The sequence below is a fragment of the Pseudopodoces humilis genome, chromosome 1 (assembly GCF_049639895.1).
Source record: "Pseudopodoces humilis isolate 2021_Gansu_Grassland_sample_001 chromosome 1, ASM4963989v1, whole genome shotgun sequence".
NCBI classification, from domain to species: domain Eukaryota; kingdom Metazoa; phylum Chordata; class Aves; order Passeriformes; family Paridae; genus Pseudopodoces; species Pseudopodoces humilis.
The window spans coordinates 149,871,124-149,896,958 of NC_142200.1; the positions used below are offsets into that span (position 1 = coordinate 149,871,124).

The 25,835-nt window shown below is 51.9% G+C and overlaps 1 protein-coding gene across 4 annotated transcripts in view; it reads right to left on the reverse strand.

Annotated features, from left to right (window-relative positions):
* Positions 1-24,579, reverse strand: part of GJC2 (gap junction protein gamma 2) — a 33,585-nt gene extending 9,006 nt beyond the window's left edge. The window contains exon 1 of one of the 4 annotated variants that reach the window (XM_088060618.1): positions 24,476-24,579. The gene's annotated coding sequence lies outside the window, so the exon portion shown is untranslated. Of the gene's footprint in view, positions 1-518; positions 636-13,084; positions 13,166-22,395; positions 22,525-24,475 lie in introns of those variants that run through there. The other 3 variants (XM_014256780.2, XM_014256781.2, XM_088060609.1) reach the window with 3 other exon arrangements.
* Positions 24,580-25,835: the final 1,256 nt, after the last annotated feature.

Here is a 25,835-nt window from a genome sequence, read left to right on the forward strand (position 1 = left end):
TAAAAAAAAAAGCAAAGATAACCCATCTGGGTGGATCTGCAGCAGGTAGATGGATTAGGGGAGGTGGTTCATGTAGCTCAGTTATCTCCCTGAGAAAGGACTCCCCATCCCTGTGGCTTTGAAATACATTCATTCAGGCATCCATCATCGCATGCCACCTCCAGAGGTGTAGGAAACACACACAGGGTACAAGCTTCACTTCAGAACAGCTGCAAAGGGGGGATTGAACTGCCCAAACCACCTCAAGTAGTCAGAACTGTGTGCAGCCAGTACAAGAATGAGATGTTGGCTCCACATTCCCACCCACAGTGGTTCCTCAAAACCCGCTGACCCCTCCACACAATCTAGGCACAGCTCTAGGAAGTGGGAAAACTTTATAAAACTGAGTCTAAAATACGCCAAAGAATGAAAAAACCACATCAATCAGCGCTAGCGGGACGTCCTTCCATCCTGCACGCTTCTCTCCGCTGCCTGAACTGCAGGGAAAACAACGGCGGGGGGGAGAAAAATCTACTCACAGAGACATGATGCTTCTCGCGGTGGCTTTCCCTCCTCCACCGACATTCCTGTGCCTCCAATCCCTCCGCCTTGCCCTGGATAAAGCCCCGCCGGCTCGGTCCAGCTGTGCTCCAGCGGTTGGGAAGCGGAGCTCCAGGGATATTTAAGGCGCTGCCAGACCCCGCCTTTGCCGCACCACCTGCCCGATCCCCGGGGCCGCTCCCACCGCCTGTGCCCACCCTCCTGCCCCTCGCCAAGCCTCTCAAGGTGCTCCACAGACAACGCCAGGCAGGAGAAGGGCATTGGTTTTAAATCCAAACAAGCCGCCGGGTCTGGCTTTAGGAGCGCTGCCTGGAATTCTGCCCTTGTGTCGGTTGGGAGTAAATTAATAGCATCAGCTTGTGGCACTGGTAACAGATTTGTCAGACTGAGAGCATGACTAATTGGGAACATGTGGGAAACACATTCTGGTAAAAGTTCCTTGGCTGATGGGGGTGAAAAAAATAATAGTAATGAAAAAAAATAAAAGTAGGGGGAGCTCACTGGTGGGAAACACTGCCCTGGAGCTCCGGCTTTGCTGCACTCCCAGGGAAAGCTGGAGGAGGTGGTTCCCCTCTCTCCAAGCTGGTGGGGGGAGCGGAGAGCAGGTGAAGGGGTTTTGAGCACCAGCAGAGACTTTTCTGGCTTCTTTGCAGCTGCAGGAGGGAATAGCTAGGATGGGGATGCACTGAGGCAAGTGGTTTTCAAGGAGAAAACCTCCACCCTGATGGCCCAAGGATCACCTGCTCCATCCATGAGGAGCTTTGGCATTTGGCAAGCACCAGGGCTTGGGGTGTCTGCTGAGGTGGAAATGTAGAAGATTTCCAGTCATGGAAAGTCCACCCAAGGGCCAGCAAGGAGGAGAAGGAAGCAACAACAGCAGCCAGGTCATGGAAAGGATCGGATATCAGGGAAGAACTGCACTGGGATGAAGGGGGGGTGTTGGAAACCATAGGGTTTATCAGGAACTTTTATCCCTGGTGCTGACAAAGCAGGATATTCAGATTTCTGATTTCCCAAAAAGCCTGAATGGACCTGGAAGGGCAATTCCTGCTCTGTTGGAACTTGTTGCCTGGTTGCTCTTGCAAAGGAGCAGCATCTGCACTGCATTTTATTGCAGTAGCATTCCTCAAGGTTTTCTGTTATAAGCTAATTACTCACTTATCATTACTGATAATTCCCTGTTTGGAATTAGTCACCCTAGATAGGCAGGAAAAGCCCTATCAGCTGAGTGAGGTGTAGAGATGAACACACCTTTGTGGGAATATGCCACACCAGGAAAACCAGGGTTTGGGAGGCATTTTTGGGGAATAAACCTCTAAAAAAAGTTAAATTACCACAACCCTGGCTTCATGTTTCAACTTCAGCACATGGCACGCTGACAGCCTGCTCTCCCAAAGGCCACAGGGAGGTTCTAAAACACCAGCACCAGGGCTGGAGATCTCCAAACCCATCCCCAGCCTCCCTGGAGATCTCCCACTGAGAGTGAGAAGATGCAGCAGCCTGAGGCCACATTATCCCTGCTTATTCCTGGGGCGGGGATTGGCCTCCAGCACGCTGGGGCAGTGACCTCCTTCCCCTGCAGGTCCTTCAGCTCTGGAGACAGCTGTGGGTCACCTCGTGGTCACTCCACAGGGGCCACTGAATGGTCTTGGGGTGCATCCCCCGCCAGCAGGGTCCCCCCAGCGCGTGTCACACCGGCTGCTTCTGAAAGCCACAGCCCGTGACATCCACCAGAGCCCAGGGATGGCCACCAAGAGCTCGTTCCCACCCAAGGCCTGCGGTGAAAGTCCCACCTGCTGCTGCAGGACAGAGCTGCAGGGAAGGGTTATTGGTTATTTAAAAATAACCAGCTGAGAACAGCTCCCAGGCTCTGCAGGACTGCGGGCAGCAGCTCGGAGATAAAAGGCAGCTCAGCGTGGTCCCAGTCCCGTGGGTCAGGAAGATTTTCCAGGCTCTTTGCTTTCTAACCATGAGGGTTATTTATACACACAGCACTCGTGTCTGGGCAAAGTTCTGTGGGGCATCTGTGCTTCAGGCAGGCCAGGCAACATCTGCTCCTGCTCCAGCCATCACTGACCCATCAGCCAGGGAAGGAGGCAGGAGGCAGAGCCATTAATGAGTGTACAGAGAAAAAACCATCCCGTGTCCTCAGTTCAATGCCTGGCTCTGAGAAATGGGAATAAAAGAGAGGAGATGGAGGGGAAAGGATGTGATGGAGCTTTGTATAATTCTGGCTGCTGCTGGGATTCACCTCTCCAAGCCACCTCTGCCCCAGGCACCATCTGTGTTTGAGAGCAGTGATCTATACATATTTATTTAAATGTGCTATTGGAATAAATAAGTGCTGTCACCAATGATAATGAGACCTGGTGTAACATCTCCCTGCTACGTCAAGGATGAGGAGTGGCCATAATTACCCACTCTGAGCACAAACCTGCAAAGCTCTCTGCTGGATTGTGCTGACAGGCCATTTTCTTCTCTAATTTTCCTCTTTTGGATGTTCATTTCTTCAGTTTTTAAACTGAATGCAATGAAGGTATTCATCTTTGTGCAAATGATGAGCCTGTTTTTAACACAAGGCCCACTGTCTTGAGACAAATGTGACGAAATTGGAATAAATTAAAAACACCATCTTTTTACCTTATTGATTATTGTTGGATTTGGGCTTTTGAGATGATGGAATTTCACCTCTGAGACAGAAAAATATTTGAACACCACGAGCAAGAGCAAAACATGAAGCAGGAGTTTTAGTTCTTATCCTTTTCCTTTTGGATTTACTTCACTAAACTTTTTTCCCTGACTTTTGGGTGTGGGATGTAGGCCTCATCCTCACCTTTGGTGGCTGTGGGTGCCGTCCACTTTGAAAGGGATTTGTGATGGAAAGCGTGGCAAAGGCACTACTTTTTAAAAAGTAATATTAATTATTAATTAATATTAATTATTCATTATTAATTAATATTAATTATTCCTATTAATTAATTTTAAAAAGAATATTGGGATTTGGAAAATAGTCTTTCCCCTTCTGCACAGACTAAAAAGCCAAGGAACTGTGTTATTATTCTTATTTGCCAGTAATTTGGTGGCAGTTATGGGGGAAAAGGGATCTGGGGGCTTCCAGCTTGGTCAGAAAGTGACAGAGTCACAAGGGAGGCACACCGAGGTTTTATCCCCTTCAAGATGGGCTTCAGGGGACACCCCCCTCCTCAATGTGTCCTCCTTTCCTCCACCCTCTCTTCTGCTTTCAGAGCTGCTGTCCCATGAGCACACAGGAATCCATGGGTTTGGAAGAGGATTTGGGCTCATTTTTGACCACTTTGGTTCAAGCCAGTGTTGCAAATTTGACATTTCTAGTGGCACTGGCTGATAGGATGAGGTGAATGGAGCACTGTGGAGATTTCTAGAATGGTTTGGGCTGGAAGAGACCTTAAAGATCCTCCAGTTCCACCCCCTTGCCATGGGTGGGGACACCTTCCAGTGCACCAGGTTCCTTGGACAAGAGTCCAAATGTGTGTCCCACTGGGACATCTCCATTTGCATTTCCTGGTGGGGAGGAGCTCGAATGGGAGCTCCTTCTCCATGCCTGGAGTCTCCAGAGCCTCCAGCAAGCCCAGGAGCCAAGCTGTGTCCCCAGGGCCCCAGGCTGTGTCACCGCCTCGGTGACATGGCCAGGCTGGGCCACATCTCTGGTGTGCTTTGGGACAGGCCAGCGCCTCCCAGCAAGGATGGAAGCACCATGCTGGGGTAGAACTGAGGTTAATGGGTGGAGGGGCCGTGCCTGGGGACAGAAACAGCCCATTTCCTCATGAAACAGAAACCCAACCAACAACTCTGTTGGTGGGATCAAGGACAAGCGTGGCTGTCCCAAGGAGCCGTTCACAGGATCTGGGAAGCAGAGGCAGGAGGGAGCAGGTGGGAATGGCCCCTGCTTGACTCAGCCGTGCCAGCCCAGGCCTCCAGGCTCCCTTTCAGTCCCACCAAACTCCCTGACTTAACACCAAAACTGGTGGAGTCTGAGATACAGAGTGTGTGCCCTTGTTTCTGATACTTAGTTCTAGGATCCAAAGAAACACTGAATTTCATATAACATGAAATTCATGAGCATGTTTTCATGGTGATACATGAGAACAAATGTTAAAGTTAGATAGGAAAAGTGTAAGTGTGTAGATTAGAAGGTTTTTTAAATCACTGGGTGCAAAAGTAGTTTAGAGAACAGGAGACAAGGTGGAGGATTTAGGGTGTTGTCTCTTGTCCTTCTTCTTTCTTCTTCACGTTCTTCTCCTAGAGGTTTTTGGGTGATTGGGTAAAAAATGCCGCAGTGCAGCACACAGGTGTTGGGTCATTGGGTCACTAAGAAAAATAATTTAGTTGGCATCTGTTAATTGGGTAAATGGACTGATAAAAGACCTTGAAGAGGATCTTTGTTAGCCATTTTACCCCTTTCTATCTTAGTGCACACAGCTCCTTGTACCTTGTAATGCTGATAAGAAAAGAATAAACAACTGAGACCGAACAAGAGAAAACTGCCTCCCTCTCGTCAATCTTCAGTTCAAAGGGAAAAAGAACCCAATCCAAAAGTCCCTAACAAGACACAAAACCATCCCAGTTGTGCAAACTTCTTCCCCCCTTCATGCAGAGCTTTGGGTGCCCTCCAAGATTTGGGGCTAATCAGGGCTCGCATCCTAAGAACCCAGCCAGAACCTTAACTCTCTTAAAAAAAACCAATTTACAAGCAGCAGAAAAAGCTGTGCCAGGGTCTGTTCCTAAAATCTGCTTCATCACCAATCTCTGCTTAGACTTTTCAGGGCAGTGGTGATGACAACCCCAATGCAAGTGTGTCGTTTGAAGGGCAGAAAGACAAAATCTCTGCTATTCATCATCAGGTTGGTTTTTACACTGCATCCAGCTCTGCTTGTTGGATGAACCCAGGAAGGTTTTGATCTGGAAAAGAGTTATGTGGTTGGTCTCTGGCTCTTTGCAAGGATAAAACAGAGAAAATCTGGTCTTACACATTTTTCCAAAGCCCGTGGGGATTTTGGCTGAATAATGTAAGACTGTTTGAAAGCGAGGTGAGGGATGTTTTCCTTCATGCACTCTGAAAATGTAAACTCTGGCTCTGAGCTGCCATGACATTTGGACCACAGTTATGCCTCAGTTAGCACAAAGATAGGTCAGAAAATGGAATTTCTGTGAAGTTTGCATTGGTTTGTGCCTGGAGCCAGAAGCAAAAGCTGTTAGCAGAATAAATAACGTTTCTGCTGAAAAGCAGGGAAAAGTTTCCTTCAGATATCGCTGGCTGATGACTGCAGAAAGGTAAAAGCACTTCACTTTGAAATGACCTAAAAACTTATCTGATACAGTTAAATAACAATGAGATTTAAATTCTCAAGTACAAAACCCCAGAGGAAATGTTTAAACCCGAGCTGGAGAGCAGAAGCAATTTATTCCAGCCCTTCCCAGCTGAAAATTTCGCTGCAATGGACACATTCTTGAGAAAAATTTCAGTGTTGAGAAAAAAAACACATTAATTTTTCTGAGGGGAACCTTTCTGCTGAAGTGTCTGAGGTGGTGAGATGACAGGGGATGTACTGAGAGGTGGAAAGAAGGGCCTCAGGTGGAGTCCTAGGACGTGGCTCAGCAAAGCCCTCTATAGCTTTTTTTCCCCAGCATCTATTCCTGCTCCAAAGAAAACATCTGCCTCGACAGCCAGAGGTCAAATTGAGCCATTATTCCCTCCTCTATTTGCTTCCCTTTCCTGAAGTAGCTGGAGGAGCAATGGGAATGAAAGGCCATCTCCAACCCCACCCACCAGGGTCATCCCTGGAGTTAGAGCTGCCCGAGCTTCTCCTGAAATCCCATCGTGGCTCCCTGAGCTCTCATAACAGGAAACAATAAAATTTCCACTCGGTGTTGCCAGCCCTGTGAAGCCAAGCCAGGCTTGCCTTGCTCTAGACCTTCCTGAACTTGTACAAAAGAGTGAAAAAAAAAAAAAATTAAAACAATTCAATTAAGATCAGAGGAAATCCATCCCTGGGCCATGCAAAAGCTCACGGATCATCTCCTCCTCCTGCTTTTGTTCATGTGGACATCCCTTCATCCACAGTTCACCACACAGCGGGGCCTTAATGCAGGTGGGGGCAGAGGAAAAGGGTCAGGGTGTATGGGAAAGGTTAGGGGATGCTGGGAAAAAAGGGAAATGGACACATTTTTGGCTGCTTCAGAAAGGTGTGGGTTTTTTTTTTCCCTAACACCTGTGGACGGGCAGAGATGGAGAGTTAGGAGGGAGCTTGGAAGAGCCCCAGGAAAAGGGGTCAGGAGAGGTTGGGAGCTCAGCCACGGCTTCTGAGCTGCATTCAGGAGCTGCTGGGTGAGGTCCCTGACTGGTGCCAAGTGGATGAAAGGAACATTTTACCCTATTTCTCAGCTGCATGAAAACCACATTCCCTGTGTCAGTGTGGGAAGAGGGAAGGGGATGGGAGCAGCAGCACCTTGAGAACAGCTTGAGCATAAGGACAGCAACCCCCAAAATGGAGGTGGAGCAGTTCTGTCCGTGGGACCCACAGAAGCAAAGCACAGGAAGGGACATGGAGCTGTTGGAGCAACTCCAGAGGAGACCCCGGAGCTGCTCCCAGGGCTGGAGCCCCTCTGCTCTGGAGCTGGGAGAGCTGGGAATGTTCCCCTGGAGAGGAGAAGCTCCAGGGAGAGCTCAGAGCCCCTTGCAGGGCCTGAAGGGGCTCCAGGAGAGCTGGAGAGGGACTGGGGACAAGGGATGGAGGGACAGGACACAGGGAATGGCTCCCAGTGCCAGAGGACAGGGATGGATGGGATATTGGGAAGGAATTTCAGGCTGGGAGGGTGGGAGGCCCTGGCACAGGGTGCTCAGAGCAACTGTGGCTGCCCCTGGATCCCTGGAAGTGTCCAAGGCCAGGCTGGACAGAGCTTGGATCACCCTGGGATGGTGGAAGGTGTCCCTGCCGTGGCAGGGGGTGGAACTGGATGGGTTTTAAGGTCCCTTCCCAGCCAAACCATTGCATGATTCCACAGTTCTTTGAAAGCAGCTCAACACCTCCTCCAGCTTTCCTCACCAATCTCCTCGTGCAAACACCTGCAATACTCACAGGTTTGGGGTGGTTTTGTGCGTGGAAAATGTTTTGCAGTGTCACAGTCAGGCTGCTGACCCTGAGAGTCTGACTCTTTTATTTTCCCCTAGAAGTTCCAGTGGAAAAAATGATGGTGTCATTTCTGTCATCACACACCTCATCCCTGTCAGACACAGGGACAGCCACTGCAGCAGATGGCACGACCTGCTCACACCCAGCCAGGACAGCCATGAGAAATGGTCCAAAGTTATTTAGTGTTTTTATCTTCTCTCAGATAACAAGTGACAGGAGAAAAAGAAATGGCCTCAAGTTGCACCAGGGAAGGTTTAGATTGGATATTACGGAAAAATTCTTCACAGAGAGAGCTGTAAAATACTAGAACAGACTGCCCAGGGCAGTGGTGGAGTCACCTTCACTGGAAGTGTCCAAAACTGTGTGGATGTGGCACCTGGGGATGTGGTTTAGGGGTGGTTATGGTGGTGCTGGGTTGACTGGTGATGATCTGAAACACTTCTATGATCCTCATTTTTCACAAAGGCAAAAGTATCTGTAATTTGCCAACCAAAGTTGATGTTAAAGAAATCTCTCAATTCTACCAAGGCCAGGAGCTTGTAGCAAGTGCCCCACAAATTTGTCCAGGAACAGGACCCACAGGGCCCAGCCCAGGTATCTGCATCAGGTCCATGCTCTGCCTGGTTCTCAGGGTGTAGTCTCTGCCCTGGCCAGACCCTGGGAGCACTGAGCACTGCCCTGTCCCACACCATCCTCGGGGCAGAGCTCGTGTCTTGCTGCTCTGAACAGCCTTAACAGCTCTGAGGTTGTTAAAGACCATCTGGGGGTCATTTGGAGCAGCTGCTGTGCTCGAGAGCAGCTTCCAGGTCCTGCTTTGGTGTGTCACCTTCTCAGGGTGCTGAGTCACCCTCTGCAGTCTGCTCTGCCAGGAATGGAATCCCAGAATGGTTTGGGATGGAAGGGATCTTAAATCCCATCTTGTTCCAACCCCCTGCCATGGGCAGAGTTGCCTTCCACCATCCCAGGCTGCTCCAAGCCCTGTCCAGCCTGGCCTTGGACACTTCCAGGGATCCAGGGGCAGCCACAGCTGCTCTGGGCACCCTGTGCCAGGGCCTCCCACCCTCACAGGGGAGCAATTTATTCCTAATATCTCATCTAAAGCTACTCCCTAACAATTTAAAGCCATTCCCCGCTCTCCTGTCCCTCCATCCCTTGTCCAAAATCCCGCTCCAGCTCTCTTGGAGCCCCTTTAGCCACAAGGAAGGGTTCCAAGGTCACCTTGAAGCCTTCTCTTCTCCAGGCTGAACAATCCCAGTTGTCTCAGCCTTTCCCCACAGGAGAGGTTCTCCATCCCTCTGGTCACCCTGGTGATCCTCCTCTGGTCTCTCAAACCCATCACCCACCACAAGGGCTCTGCTTGCAGGAGCTGAGGTGAAGCTCAGCCAGCAGGACTTGTGGGATAAGACAAAATTTTACCTGAACCATAATAGCTGAAAAACCAAACCTTTCTGCAGACTCCAACACTCATTGCTGGGATATCTATTTTATCTATTTCCCAATCTTTTGGCTTTGGAGAAGCCTCTGACTTGCCAGGTCAGACAGAGCCGTCACAGTGAGGCTGCTCCATGATCCAAGTGTTGTGCAAGCAGGGACAACGGCTGGGAACAGCTGTCAAACCCTTCCTTCCACCTTCCAAAACCATACCTGTGCCCTCCTCAAATAAATCTGCTGCACACTTGCCACCCAAAATCACCAAAACGTCCTCCTGAGCTCAGCCCTGGACACCACATTTTCTTTATGGTAACAAAACCTTTATGGTAAAGAAATTCAACACCAACTTTAAAATTATATTGAAGACAACAAGAAGCTGCCCAGAGAGGCTGTGCCGTCCCCATCCATCCCTGGAGCTGTTCCAGGCCAAGCTGGATGGGACTTGGAGCAACCTGGAATAGTGGAAGGTGTTCCTGGCACGGGGTTGGAATGAGATGATCTTTAAGGTCTCTTCCAACCCAAACCATTCTGGGATTCTATGAAGACAAGGAGGAAAATTCCAAAGCAATAGTCCACGACACTTAGATGTGACTTCGTGGCCCATTTCCCCATTACTAATTAAACCTAAACAGGGTTAAAAGGGAGGACAGAGACTCGAGCATGAAAAATAAAGCAGCAAATGGGCTGGATGTGCTCTTGCCAACTGTTCTTAAATAACAGACAAAACAGAAAATAAGGGAAAAAAGGAAACATTATTTCCACAAGAGTTTCCCTACCCTTCTGGCCAGGTTCCCAGCACGACCAGGACAGGTTCCTACACTGCTCACCGAGATATTTCCCTACACTGATATCACCAGCAAATATTTAATAACCCCTGAGGTAATTGCAGACTCGGTTACACGGCCAGGTTTACATGCAGAGAGGAGGATGAGAAAGAAATGATGAGAGAGAGGAGAGCCTGGGCTGGGCGAGCAGCACGGTACCTTCCCGGAGCTCCGGGATGGAGCATCGGCGCGGGCTGCTGGTCCTGATCCGGTGAGGCTCTGATCCGAAGGCGAGCACGGGCTGGAACAGGGACGGGAACCTTCCTGGACGTGTTTACATAGGTGGTCCCCACCCGCTGACGCCGCAGAGGTCAGCAGCTCCTGCCTCACATCTGGACAGCTCCGGGTCCCCCGTGCCAGGAAGGGACACCACGTGTCTGTTCATCCCCAAAGCTTGTGGGGTTGGAGGGGTGTTGGATCAGGGTCCCCCACTCCCCTCAGGAGCTGGACAGTGGCATGGCGAAGGTGCCCCCAGGCTGGCATCCAGGTGGGAATGGAGCCAGTGCCAGCTGGCCCTGGGCCATGCTGCTGCTGCTCAAAGCAAAGGCTGCCCCTGTGATCTGCAGTGCTGGACTCCTTTGGGTATCCAGCAGGGCTCCAGCAGCACCTTCTCCACCCCCTCCACCACAATGGGCATGAACCCACACCTGCCTGTTGGCCAAACCCTACACCACAGCACCAAACTTTGTACCAGCAGCACTAAACCCTACACCAGCACCACAAAAACCTACACCACACCACCAAACCTACACTGGCACCACTAAACTTGTACCAGCACCACCAACCCTACGCCAGCACCACAAAAATCTACCCTACACCACCAAACTCACACCACTAAACCTACAGCAGCATCCCCAAACCCTACACCAGCAGCATCAAACCTACACCACACCACCAAACCTATACCAGCACACCCAAACTCTACAGCAGCACCACCAAACCCACACCAGCACCATCAAAAACTACCCAACACCCCCAAAACCTACACCAACACCTCCAAACCTACCCCACAGCACCAATCCATGCTCCACCTTCACCAAACCCTAGAGCATTCCCCAAACTCGTGGTGTGCCCCGGCTGGGACCATGATCCCGAGGGTTTGCTGTGATCCCAACATGCTCCAGACCAAGGCAGATGCTCCCAGCCTTGCTCCCTGGTGGACCAAGCTGGTTCCTTCACCCCACACCACGCCAGGATAAAAGGAGCCAGGAGATCTTGGCTGCAGCCAGGTGTCCTGAGGGGACCATTATGGGATGGCACCTTCCTCCCTCCCCATTGCATGGCCTCACTGCAGGAGCACATGATCCCTTCCAGCCTCAATCCTTAATGAGCACATGGGGCTGTGCAGGCCATGGAATCACAGAATCCTAAAATTGTGGTTGGAAGGGATCGCTGGAGATGACCCAGTCCAACCCCCTGACAAGGCAGGGTCACCTGGAGCAGGTGACACAGGAACTCATCCAGGTGGGTTTGGGATGTCTCCAGAGAGGGAGACTCCACGCCCTCCCTGGGCAGCAGTTCCAGAGTTCTGGGAAGAAGATTTTCCTCATGTTGAGGTGGAACTCGTTGTGCTTTTGTTTTTTGCTCCTCATCCTGTCCTGGGCACCCCTGGGGAGGCCGCCAGTCCTGGGGGGACAGCACCACTCGCTGCCCCTCGGGCAGCCACAGCAGGTTGTGCTCCACCTGAGCTCACACTCTGCTTCCCAACAGGTTGCTCTGGGGAATGAGCAGCAATAAAAAGCTGGAGAGAAGAAAGGATAATTTGGAATCCAGCTGTGAAAACAAAGATTAAATCCCTCTGAGCCTACGACCTCCCTTGGCTGACGCGCGGGAAAAAAACGCGCCAACATCAATTCCTCTCCCCACGTCCATCCAACTGGGAATTTTTCATGAATGAGCGCGTTGAGGCGGAAGGGGAGGGCAGGAAGATGGAGGAGGAGGAGGAGGAGGAGGAGGAGGAGGAGGTGCACAGCCCTTCCATGTCTGTTACACAGGGGAAACTGCAGCTCATGGCTGTGGGCCTGAGCCAGCAGTGCTCCAGTGCTCAGGGCTGATCCACAGCCTGAGAAAAGGGGGCAGTGAGATGAAGGTTCTTCATTTTCAGGCTGGTCCTGAATGCAGAGATCTTCCCAAGGGAGCCCCAGGCCAGAGGGTGCAGGTTTTGCTAGAGAAATTAACAGCTCAGGTGAGCCCTGCCCTGCTCACACCAAACCCTCAAACACCAAACGCTGGGAAGAGGAGAGCTCCTGCAGCCAGTGCAGGTACCCCTGGTGAACTTGTCTGGATCCCAGGCAGGGATGCCTGAAACTTCACTGTGAGGCTGGGAATGGGACACAGAGGATGTTGCAGTCATGGTTTAATTCACAATAATACTAAAATCCCTCCACGATGTGCAGCAAGCCCCTTCCCAGGCTCCCTGTCTGGTGCTCACATTTCTTCCACACTTTGTGCCAGCCCAGGGCCGGTTCATCGTCCTCTGCTAAGTCTGAAGAGGCAAACAGCACAGAAAATGCTGTGGAAAGAGGGTATTTAAGGGGGAAAAAAGCCTGATTCTCCTTCACTTAGTGATAAATAGACCTTAAAAATGCCAGACCAGAGTCTCTGACCTCCAGGCAGCTTTTGGGACATGCCTCAGTTTGTTGCTGCTCAGCTGAGGTCCATCTTCTTTGCTGTGGTGGTCACTGGCTGGGCACCCAGCCCACCACATTTCAATACTCCAGGAAACCCCTGAGAATTTTCCAGAGTGAAAAGCTGCAATCACTGGCCCTGGCCATTACCAGAAGCTGAGGAAAGAAGATGAAGTGGTGGGAGGCTCTTGAAAATTCACTCTTTCCGTCTCTGATTCTTCCCCTCCCTTCCTCTGTAAGTCATCGTCCAGACAGAAATAATTAAGAAACCACACCACCATCTGTGTTTCTGAGAAACTTAAACAACTTGACATGAACCAAATCCCCAAATCATGTCCTGCTGGGGGGCCTGGAGCCAGAGGAGCAGTCCCACACCAGACTGGTGGCACCTGATTCACTGAGCTGCGATAAATACAGAGCCTCTGAGCTTCCTTGTTTCATTTACAAGCAGATCTACATCTTTTTTCCTGGTTGTTTTTTGGTCTCTACTGACCTCAAAGCCTTGGGACCTCCACTTGAATCCCCTGGAGCTCGTGTCAGTGCTGCTTGGCCAGCTCTGTGCTGCCTCTAGGCTGACTCCAGGCAGAAATGAGCAGGAGATCCCTATTCCATACCCTTTATTCCTGATTCCACCCCTCGGGGATTAGCTCTGGTGGTGGAGTGCTCGCTCACCATGTGAGAGGTAATGGGATTGGTGCCTGCATTCTCCTTTTGGGAGCCAGATGATCTTTAACGTCCCTTCCAACCCACACCAAGGGATTCTGTGATTTCCCCCTCTCCCAAAGAGAACAAGGGAAATATGGGAACAAGGGGATGGTTTTGTCTTCTCTTGAGCTGTGAGAGTCCTGCAAACCTGGACCAGACACAGCCTGGGATGGAGGGTGGCAGAGATAGGATGAGGGAAGGGACAATTTCCAAACCAAGCCCAGGATGTCCCACAGAAGGTTTCTCCCATGCATTGTCACCCTGTCCCATGTGAGACCTGATCCAAACCAGCTGCATCATTACCTCCTTCATGGAGGTGTGCAAAATTCTATATCATCACCCTGCCATGACCCCAGACCCCTTTATGTCCATCCCCACTGTTTTCACTCGTGCTGCTGATCCCAAAAGTGATCAGGCCTTCTCCTGGCACAGCTGACAGCACATCCCAGCAACCTCAGCAGAGCACACCCAGCCCTTGTCCTGCTGCTGCCCACTCAGAGCTCCTCACTCCACCCTTTCCAAAAATCCCGCTGACCAAGTGGGATCTCTCCTTTGGCCAAAGGCTTCTTTTCTGCTCTCCATTTAATTGCCAAGAATTTCCAAACCCTGGCGGAAAATTAGAGAACCAGCAAAACCTGCCCTGCCTTGGAGCGCGGCGCGCTCTTTTCCTGCCAGCCATCCTCTGTCAGGCACTGAGAGCAAAATATTTCGGGCCTTTCCAGGCACTAAATCACCCCGTTGGACTCGTGTTGGGGCAGCTGAACTACACCTAGTTCCACCTATTGAAATGACGCCAGCAGCCTCCATCCCACAGGAACTGACCCCTCTGCTGCTGCTGGAAGTGCCGATGACATCCATTTCCAGAGGTGTTTGTGGAGCCACTGCAGAGCCAGGGGAGGAGGGCTGCGAGCTCAAGGGACCGGAGAGGGGATGTGGGATGTTCAACCCAAAGGAGAAGCCGAAATTCTCGTGGAGGGGTGGCCTTGCTGTGTTAGCCCTACCAGGCTGCATCATTAAGTGTCATTAAGGTTGGAAATGAGCTCTAAGATCATCAAGTCCAACCATCAACCCAGCACTGCCGTGTTCCCCTCAAACCAAGTCCCCAGGTGCCACATCAATGTGTATTTGAACACTTCCAGGGATGGGAACTGCCCTGGGCAGCCCCTTCCAATGCCTGACCAGCCTTTCAGGGATGAAATTTTCCCTAATTTCCAATCTAGCACTCACCTGGTGCTAATTGAGGCCGTTCCCTCTCCTCCTGTTCCTGTTCCCTGGGAACAGAGCCCGACCCCCTGGCTGTCCCCTCCTGGCAGGGAGTTGTGCAGAGCCAGAAATTCCCCCTGAGCCTCCTTTTCTCCAGGCTGAGCCCCTTTCCCAGCTCCCTCAGGAATTCTCCAGCCCCTTCCCAGCTCTGTTCCCTTCCCTGGATATATTCCTGTCCCTCAACGTCCCTCTCATCATGAGGAGCCCAAACATGGACACAGAATTCAAGGTGTCCCAGCAGTGCCAGCACAGGGGGACAATCCCTGCTCTGGATCAAGCCAGGTGTCAGCTGGTTGGTCAGGATGCACATCAGCACCTGTTCCAGCCATAGGCAGAATCAGAGAACATCTAAATTGGAAGGGATCTACAATGACTCTCCAGTCATCACTGAAGTTCTACATTCAAAAACGCCTGATGTGGTCACTGGGCTGCACAGGATTGAGAAAGGGGGTCAGCACGGAGGTCACCATGGAGGTCACCACAGGCTCCTCCTGCAGCTCTCAGCAAAGTCTGCCCAGCACAGATGTCCACACACACACCCTCAGCCCATCACCTGCCCCATCCTGGCCAGCCCCAAGAAGTCCTTGCTGCCCCACCAGCTCTCCCTGCTCAGATTTCTGTCCAGCTCCCACTTCAGGAATTTTGGATGCTTTCACTTGCAGTTTGGGAGATCACAAATTTTACCCTGCCTGTCCATACAACGTCCCCGTTAAGCCAGGGACAAGAAGGGGATTTGGGAACATTCAGCCTCTCTGCCATGCAATGGAAGGGGCTGGGTGAAATCTGCTTCCCTGGGCAGATCTGTTTTTGAAAAGCAATTACCGGCAGGGAAGACCAAATCCCGCATTCCTCAGCGAAGGAATGTGGATGATGTCACCTCCTGCCCAGTGGCAGGAGCATTCCTACCGAAGTCTCTCCCTCCAGGCAGCCCCTGCCTTTCCTCCAAATATTTGTTTTGGCTGATTTTTTGGAAGCTTCCCATTACAAAGAATAACAGCAGGATGGACTCTCCTACTGAAAGGTTTGTCCCTGAGCAGCACGTTCACAGGGCCATGGGTTAATAGAGGCTCACATGTGTCAGCCAAAATTTTACTGCCAGTAGCAGAAGTGGGGGATTTGTTGGTTTTGTGTATTTTTGGTTTTTTTCTCTTTTAGAGTCTGTCTGGTTCAGTGCAGGCTGAGAGATATCAGAAATCTCTTAAAACAGAAGGTTCTCTGCTTCACTAAAACACTTTGAACCAAATTCCTTAAATTTTCCTGTGTGTGTGACTGGACTAGAGGCACGTAGATGTGCTTGTAATGCTGTGCCTTTCTTTCCCTCCTTTCTTATTAGGATCCATCCAGCAGGACACATCTACTGAGGTGCCTCATGCCAGCCAGGACCTTTCCCAAACAACTGGCCTGGAATAAAGTGCCCTTTTGCCTGGCTGGGGAGTCCCAGTGGATGTTTCTGGGAGAAGGGTTGCAGGGCTATGGAGCAACTGTGGGGTGATGTGGAGGCAGGACCTTGCGCCATGGTCTCCTCCAAAGGATAAAATTGCTGTGGCATCCTCCAAGACTGGTTTAAGGCACTTGGGTGGGATTGCATTGTCTAAACTGGGGTGGTCAACCCACCTTGAGCAAAGGTTGCCCAGAGCAGCTGTGGCTGCTCCATCCCTGGAAGTGTCCAAGGCCAGGTTGGACAGGGTTTGGAGCAGCCTGGGACAGTGGGAGGTGTCCCTGCCATGGCAGGGGGCTGGAACAACAAGGGCCCTCACAACCCAAACCATTCTGGGATTCTGTGACCTGCCAAGGTCCAAGGGGGACTCATCTCAGTTTCCAGCTCTTCACTCCTCTAGATTTCATCACCTGCTTGCAGGAAACAGGAGACCCGAAGCACTCCCTGCCCAAGATGTGATAGCCCCCTGCAACTCTTTCCTGCTATTTTACATTTTAAACTGCCCTTAAGAATTCTCCATCCCACACCAAGGTGCTGATCACACCCCATGGATCCCCCACATCTCCTTAGCACCTGTGATGCTGGAGAAGGGAAGGTGGACACGACTGGAGGGATCAGGAGCTGATTTTAAAGTAGATTTCTTATGGTAGATGGATAAATTCCTTCCCTATGCTCCAAGGTGAGCCATTGCTGGCACCTGAAAACGTTTCCTACTCAGAATAATTCTGCAGGACTAATGGGAGAGGGATAATCCAGTGGAAAATGAAGAGCAGGAGGTTCTTTCTTGTGAGGGGCTTGTGAGGTTCAATCACTCCAAATCCCACAGATGCTGATGGGATCTCACCAAGGCACTGAATTCACTAAAACCTCAGCTGGGACACTGAGATCCTACAAAGACACAGGGTGGGAATGAGCTGTGTTTCCAGTACCAGCACAAGGTGTTGCCCCACATCTGAGTGTGGTCTGGGTTATAAAATAAAAAAAAAACCCCAACACATTTAGGCAGCTGCTTTCCTTCCCAAGCTGGAGTCTCTTGCATCTGCTGTTTGTCTTGTTCTCTCAGGCGGTGAGCAGGGACAGGAGCCCGAGGCACGGCGATCTGTCCCTCTCAGTGCCAGATGTGACCTTCGCTGGCAAAATGGATCAACCTGGATGGATCCCACCCTGCTGATGGATGAAATCGTCTCTCCTTCCCCACGGGGACTGCAGGCAGCAGCAGCCCCTCGGAGCCAAGCGGGAGCCAGGCATTTGGCAGCCCCAGCCCTAAATCAACCCCTCCCCAATTAGGCAGGACTTTTCATCAGCGGCTCTGTTGTTTTTCAGCTCCGGCGATAAAAGGCTTCAGAGAACATTTCAAACCGTACCTAAACTCCAGCTTGCCAACATAAACACCATAAAAACACTCCCTATAAATCAGAGCTCGCCCTCACTAGAAATGTTCAAATTCTCCGGAATGGCTAAAAAAAAAGTGCCGTGGGCTGCCAGGAGGCTCTGCAGCCACGAGATCCGGGAGGGCAGGCAGACAAGAGAGGCGAAAGCTTGCGAGAAAGCAGCTGCCCGGAGCTGAGCTTCCTCCTCATCCTCCCTCCCTCCTCGGGATCTCCGGGAGAGCTCCGCTGATGGAGGAATAAATAAAGGAGCTCCACGCCCACACGTGTCCTGGCCAGCACACAAAACCTCGCATGTCTTTGCCCTTATACACAGAATTCCTTGCAGAAAGCTGCTCCGCTGAGCTGGCCGCATCCCTCTCGTGTTTTCCCAGGAGATCCAACCCCGCATTTGCCCGCTGAGTTTTCCCTCATCTCCAGGCAGAAACAGCCCCGAGAGCCGAGCGGGGCAGGTCTGGAGCAGCCCCAGGCAGGGACCAAGCCCCAGCCCTGCTCATTTTGTGGGTCCCACCCACAGAAAGACCAGTCCCAGGTTATCCCCCAGGCCGAAAGAGAGGGCACAGAAGTCCTCCCTTCTCCCAAAATCCCGGCGGCACGCGGTCCCTCTCCCGGCTCCGGGATCCCGGCTGGAGCTCCTCACCTCTCCACTCACACCGGGATGCCGGACAGGTCTCCATGCCCGGCCAGGGGTGTCTCCTGCTCCACCAGGCCAGCCTCCATCCCCTGCAAACCTCTGCCTCCATCCAGGCAGGCGCTGAAGCTGCGGCTGATCTCACCCGTCTCCCTGCGGCCCCGCAGCAGGGAAAATGCTTTGTCCGGGCATTCTGCGAGCCCGAGAGCGACCACCTCCCACCAAGCCAAGCCAAGCATGCAGCAAAGCCCCGTGAGAGGCAGCTTTCCTCCGGATGCCCTCGGAGAGGAGGCTGCAGGAGCGGCGAGCGGCTCCTCCCGAGCGCTGCTGCTCCGGCAGCCGGAGCATCCCTGGAGCCGGCGGCTCTCCCCGGCACAAATAATGGGTTGTGGCATCTGGGATGACCCTAAACACCTGCCCAAAGCAGCCCGGGGTGTCCCTGACACTCTGGGCACTGAGGTCAGCTCAGGGTCCTGGCCCTGGTGGTCTCCCCTTTCCTGGGGGATCCAACCACAGCTCCCAGGAGGAGCTGCGCTATCAAACGATAGGATCAAACAATCCCTGTATCCACAAAGCAGGGATTGCTTTGCAACGCCCGTGGCATCATCTTTTCTCTCTCTCTCTCTCCTCCCCTCTTCTCCAGCACCGCTTTTTATTATCAGCCTGATGCGTTTTGACTGGAAAGCGCGGAGCCGGCTCCCATGTCCCGGAGCCAGGAGGTGCTCCCAGAGCAGGGATCACCGGCGGAGAGCCAGAAAAGCTCTGTGACGAGCTCCAGAAAAGCCCCGGGCCCCGGGCAGTGCTCGCACAGGGCCACCGGGTCAGGGAGACATCGTCTGCTCTCGCACCGCGGCTCCTCCCCGGAGGAAACGAGGACATTTCATTTCTTAGCCAACCTGGTTAACTATTTCTGTCTGGCAGCGCAGAGGAAAGGGCTGGGCAGGGCCCTGAGCAAATCCATTGTCACCGGCAGGAAAAAAAGAAAAAAAAATAATAATAAAAACGTGCCTGGAGGAATTTGGCTTGGGTTCATGTTTGAAGAGGCTTCAGATTTCTGAAGCAGAGGCTTCCGGATGCACGGCGGGTGTTCTCTGGGGCTGGAACCGGCAGGGAACACAATTTGGGGTGGAGAGGGGGATTAGCTCTGCCTTGAGTCAGAGGGTGACAGAGAAGGGATGGAAGCACCCAAAGATGCTCGGGGCTGGGCTGGAAGTGATGCCTCACCCTGCTGGGGGAAGAGCCCCATTTCTGGGCTGTTTTCCTGGGATTTTGCCCATTTCCATCCGAAATGATGGTGGTGCCATCAGGGGCTGGCTGCCTCGCTGGCCCCCGGCCTGTGTTTGAAAGCAGGCTTGCATGGCTCTGGGCCACTTTAGGAGGGTGTTAAAAAGGGGTCAGAAATAACAATTCAAAGCAAAAACACAGCCTCAGGAGGTACTGAGCTCCCTCAATCCTCGGTCTGCCGAAACAGACCTCATCTCTGGGGCAATGGGGATGCTGGGTGTAAACCCCTCAGAAAACAGGGTCTTGTGACCTCACCACCACCTGAGGAGCAGCTGGTGCCACCCTGGCACCCCCCGGTGCTGACAGGTCCCGGCTGGTGGTGGCATCTCCTGGGGATGAGGAGTGGGGACAGGGCTGTGGAGTGTCATTAACGATCAGGGTGATGGGGATGGCACTGAGTTTGTGGGGGGAGAAGAGTGCTGCTCTGTTGGGGGTCCTCACAGACATCCCAAAAACACGCCGTGCAAGGACAAGATGCAGCCAGAATTTCAGCTGGATAGGAAATAAAAGCCTCCCTGACCAACAGTGACGTAGGGAGCTGGTGGCACCCACAGCTCCTGAGGGACCTTCAGCCTCTGCTGTCCTGTGATCACCCTCACTCAGCATTTCCAACACCCCCACCAGTAGCCAGGAAAAGGTGGAACCCTCCCCAGAGGATGGAGAGGGAGCAAAGGGTCAAATGGCAAAGAGAATGTGTGCAGCTCTTAGAGGAGCAATTCCGACCTGCTTGAGGGCTTGGCTTGTCCCATTTATAGAGTCACTTCCTTCCTTGGGGACAGCTCAGGACACCTGAGGGTGGCACATGGGATCCTCACCTTCTGAGGGAACAGTGGGACAACCCACAGCACCAACAAATGGGAGAAAGCAGGGAGATAAATTTCTCCAGCAAAATTCAATCTCATGTACCTTAATTAATTTATAGGATGATGGGGCTCCTCCTTTCCTAATCATTTTCCATGTCTTCTACTGCTACAGTCCCTGGTTGCAACAGTGACATGCAGAAATCCCACAAAAAAACCTTTATTTTCCCTTCTCCTGGCAGCAAGGATTAGAAACCACGTGGATTTTCATTGCCACCACAATCTCCAAGGGACAGACCAGGTCAAAGGGAGCTGTTCAGCCTTAAAACTGACCCTTGGGATGCTGGGATGAACACTGGGTGGAAGAACTCCAACCAGGCCATAAATTACAGGAGAAGAAAGCTCTCCCCAGCACGGGGATCATTCAGGAATATGGTGCACACCATCTCAGATTGCTGGGGAAGGAGGGGGTTTCTTATGGAAACACAAAAAACCCCTCCTGGTGTTTTGGTCTTGGACAAGACCCAAGGATTGTCTTGGAAATGGCTCTCCCAGCTTGCAGGAGCACAAGCTGCAGATTCCCCATCTGCCTCACGGCCCTTTTTCCGTTCCCATTGTCTGGAGCTGGGTTCTGCTGGGATTTCCTCCCTCTGACTTTCTAAGGAAGCTTTGGACACAGGGCAGGTTGCCCTCCTGTGGCATTCCAAGGAAATCTGGGTGAAAGGAGAAGGTGCCTGTGGCCTCCCAGGATTTAAGGGATTCTGTTTCCCTTTGGAGCTATGGGAATGTTTGCTTGCCATCAAGCAGAGCTTAAATAAATTCATTAATCCAAGCTCCTGTGCTTGGGATAGATGGGAAGGGATGGGAGGAGATGGAGACAGGAGTGCCCTCCCAGGCCACCTCATGAACAAGGAGGGGTCAAAGCTCCTTCCAGCCCCCCCTTCTCCAAGAAATCCTTTGGACAAACACTGGTTGCAACTAAAACTGCAGAGATCTGGAGGCAGAAGGGACATAACTCAGGGTCACCCATCAGCCACGGGGAAGATCTTTAGGATTTTAAAGGATGGGACCATTAAAAGCTGTGGAAATGCAACAGCATCTCCACATGAGGTTCATCTCAGGACCTTGAGGGTTCCCAGTTGGAGATCCCACCCCAGTGAAGCATCCTGGGTGTTTGGGAACTAAAGGAGAGTTTTCTCTCAAGGAAGGTTGGCCAAGAAGATGAAGCCACCAAGGAGCAGCTTCAGCTCCCACTGGTGGTGATGCTGCCGAGCTACGAGCTTCCCCTGCCTCAGTTTCCCCAGCTGCACAGGAGGGGAACACAGTCTTTGCAAGGTGTTTGGGATGTGAAGGTGAAAAGTGTGCTCACAGCCTTGGATCATATTTTGAAAGCAAGCCAAAAGCACCTTAGATGGAAGATAAACTTCTCATGGATGAGAGACACCAGCTGCAAATCCACAGCTGCTGCTGGGCTGGGCCCTGGTGGGTGCTGGCCTCAAAGCCCAGCTCATCATGCAAGAGCAGGGGGATCTAAACTGATGATCCCAAAGCCAGGAGGATGCAGATCCCAAAATTTGCAGAAACCTCGGGAATGCAACACAGGATCAGCAGGAAAATCAGATCCTGGTGTTCCTCCCCCCAGCTCGGGTGGTCTGAGGTAAGAGGAGGTTTGGGATAGGGACTGGCCAGGAGGTCCCAGAGCACAGAGGCATTTCACAGAATCCCAGAATGGATTGGGTTGGATGAGACCTTAAGGATCACCTCATTCCACCCCTGCCATGGCAGGGAGGAATATCCACTATCCCAGGCTGCTCCAAACCCCAACCTGGCTTTGGGCACTTCCAGGGATCCAGGGGCAGCCACAGCTGCTCTGGGTACCCTGTGCCAGGCCCTCCCCACCTCACAGGGAACAATTCCTTCCTTTTTCTGTGAGGAAAAACCCAAACCACAGCTGGTTTAATCCCAAACTCACTGGACACGGCTTTGCAGTGCCCTGCGTGCCGGGGGATGATTTATGCCAGCAAAGTGTGCACAAACTGATGCCAAATAGGGATGTTGTGCCTCTTACCCCGGCAGGAAAGGCACCACACGAACATTCAGCCTCAGCAAACGAGTTTCCCACCCCAATAACGGGGAAAGGGCAGAAAATGAAGAGCAGGGAGGGAGCAGAGGGGGGCTGCAGCACAGGGAGGGGATCTGCGAAGTGCTGGGAGCCAGCCAAGCTAAAAACCACCAGCAAAACATCAGCACGAGGAGGAGGGAGAACAAAACAAAACAAACACCAAAGTAACATACAGAGAAGCGCTGGGATCAGTCCTTTCTGGAATTGTCCCATCCTGGCCAGCTGTGGATCCCTGGATTCCTGGATCCCTGGATTCCTGGATCCCTGTCCGGCGCCGCTCTCCTCCCTCCCACCCAGCCAAAGCCGCGCTCTGACGTGGAGCGGGAAAACTCCTCTGGATCTGCAACCCCAGCGTTCCCTGGGACAGCAAGGATTCCTTTGGCTTCCCTTTATTTTTTTTTTGATTTTCCTTCTCAGCACGCATGAAAGGTGCCATAAAAAAGAGAGTGAGAGGAATAACTCCAGAGCCAAGAGTGGTGCTTATGGAAAAAAAAAAAAAAAAAAAAAAAATCAAAGAATTTAAATAGTCAAAGGGTTTAGGGCTAAAAATAGCAAAAAGAGCTCCTTGGAGCAGGAGAGGGAGGGGGAAGCGGAGGTGCTGCAGCAGGATAAGAAATGTTTCCTTCTTGTTTGGGATTTCTTTTCCTTTCTGCTCCAAATCTGGTGGAAAGTTGGCTACAAACTCTCGCTGTCCTTGCAGCTACAGTGAAACACTGCAGCACCACCAAAAATAATTTCCCCCCCCCACCAATTTTTACGCCCAAAGCAGTGCCTGTTGCTGAAATTTTGTATTTTAATGCTTTAGGTTGACCAGAGGCTCCTGTCCCAGCCCCCCTTCGTCCCCGCTCTCCCTTCCCAACGCAGTTTTGCAGGGCAGGGTGAACAGCTGGAATCATCTCCCTGCTCTGTGGAGAACAGCTGGAAGGGAAAACAGCTGGAATGGGACAGAGGGACTTTTTCCTCCTGCCCCAGCCCCTCCTGCCCTCTGCCAGAGGGATTTTTTCCCCTGTGCCCATCTCTGCTGCAGGGGGAGGGATGTTGCCCCCGACTCAAACCCACAAGCAGGGGTTCAATAATTGCCCCATGCAGAGGCCACAACCTTTGGCACATCATCCTCTGTTCCTTCCCATTGCCAGCCCGCATGATTTTATGGCTGACCTCACAAAAATTGATGTTTTCCTTAAAGGCTCCGTGTTGTAAGGGGAGATTTGGCTTCCAGGAGTCCAAATCAGTGAGGTTTTACTGGCTGCAATTAAAGAAAACCCCCAAACTAAACGAATTTGGCATGAGGAAAGCCCTAAACCTTTAAAATTTGGTGGCTCTTCATCTCTTAAACATACATGACCCTCAGCATGTCTTAAGCAGCTCCCACCATGTGAAACTCCTCACAATAACTTGTTTTTCCTGGTTTGAAGGAAATTTTGAGAGATGTCCTTGCTCCTCAGAGCAGCTGGGGATGGGGCAGCCAAGTTCTCATCCTCAAATTTAATTTCTCAAGTGTGTTTCTGCTCTCCAGCTGCTTCAGGGGAGGAACAAGCTGGGAGCAGCCTGGCTGACTGTGCAGGGGTTGTGTGTTCCCAGAAGGAGTTTTCCAGAGGAAATCAGCTCCTAGGGTGCTCCAGGGGTGGAGGAGGATGAGGGAGGAGAGAGGCATCACCACAGCACTTGATGCTGCCGCCCTTGACACAGTCACGAGCCCAAAGTTCAGCCCAAATCCAAGGATTTCAAGGAATTTTGGGCAAGGAAAACACCCTCAACCAGAAAATGTGTGGGGAGATCCCTTTTGTAATCACACAGCTCCAAAACAACCTGAAAGATGCTCCTAAAAAACCTCACCACTGCTCTGTATCAAACACAGAGCAAAATCTCATCCAGCCTTGTATAAAACAGTTCCAAGCAAAATCCTGGATCCAAATTTCAAGGGATTGTCCAGATCCCAAGCAGGGTTGGATTTCTGTATCTTATGCAAATCTTCAATGAAAAACATTATCTTTATAATTTTATAAATATAAATTATATATAATTAAAAATTTTATTTATAATATTGTAATTTCTTCTTAGGAAGAAATTATAATTTTCACGTCTCTCAATGCTGCCTTTATACATGTAATATATAAAATATAACAAATATGCGACATAGTACAGGGATCAATGGAACAGTGACACGGCCTCCTGGGGCGAGGAACATCTCTCTGCTCCCAAATCCACAGCCCCTCCCCGGAGAGCCCCACCCTGGTGACGATGGAGCCCTACCTTTCACAGCCAGGAAAAAAGGTGCCCGTGGAGCTGCAGCTCTTCACCGCATAACCGGAGCCCCGGCTGGGGAGAAGCCCTGCGGCAGCACCAGCACAGCCCTGCAACAAAGCCAAGGAGGAGGCGATTATTCCCGGGCATCTCTCTGCCAGGCACAATACGGCAGCGTGTCACTGTCCCCGCTCAATGGCACCATTGTCCCCCCCCCCCGAGCCACGGCTCCTGCGGGTGGTGGCACAGGGAGAAGCTTCTGCTCCTCAGGGAGAGCCTAAAAGGCTTCGTCCCATCGATGGGAGGCTTTGTTTTGGATCCCAGGGTGAGGTTCTTGCAGGAGAGGGAGGAAATGGGATCTTGGGTGAAATAAATCGGGGTCACAAAGGGGATGGGAGGGTTGGGGTGGGAATGTGAATTCGCAGCTCACTGATAAAAGAGAGGGATGCTCCCAGGGGGATTTTGTTGGGATCCCTGCAGGGGTTTGCAGCTGGATGCTGCTTCCAGGGGAAGAGCACACTGAGGAGCTGGAGAAATCTTAGAATCCCAGAATGGTTTGGCTTGGAAGTGACCTTAAAGCTCACCCAGCTGCACCCCCTGCCATGGGCAGGGACAACTGCCACCATCCCAGGGTGTCCCAAGCCCCATCCAGCCTGGCCTTGGACACTCCAGGGATCCAGGGGCAGCCACAGCTGCTCTGGGAAGTGCAGGGAACATGGTCAGGGCTGGAGGATGGGGTGCACAAGGGGAGACTCAGCAGGGAGACTTCACTGATAAACACAACTCTTAAATGGGAAAGTGGTGCAAAAACAGAGCCAAAATATTCTCAGAGGTACCCAAGGCCCAGAGAGGCAGCACATCCGTGGCAGCCACAGTGGTGAGAGTGCACAAGGGAAGATCCTGCCTGCTTTTGGAAACACCAGCAGCTGCTGCAAGAACACCAGTGAAAAGTCTTCCCTATAGGACAAAGGGGATCAGAAAAAAAAAACCCAGTAAAGATCCTAGAGATGCCACCACAGTTGTGGGGCAAAGCTGCAGAGGGATGACCCCAAGGAGCAGCAGCATCTGTGCATGGGAAGGCAGGGAGGGTGAACAAAATATTATGTATTAAAAAAGAAGGTATAAAAAGGCAAATTAAACATAGAAACGCTGCTGTGATGGAGCCAGGCTGCTCCTGGGGATGCTGGCAGGGGCTGGGAGGGCAGGCAGCCCCTGGAGGAGGTTCCCAGGTGGGAGGCTGGGATAACCGTGGGTCAGGCTGCAGCAGGAACGAGCAGTCAGATCAGGGATGGATGGAACGTGTGAGATCTCCCTCCCTGCTCAGGGGCACAGCCTGACAGGCACTCACCCACGGACACCCTGCCAGGGA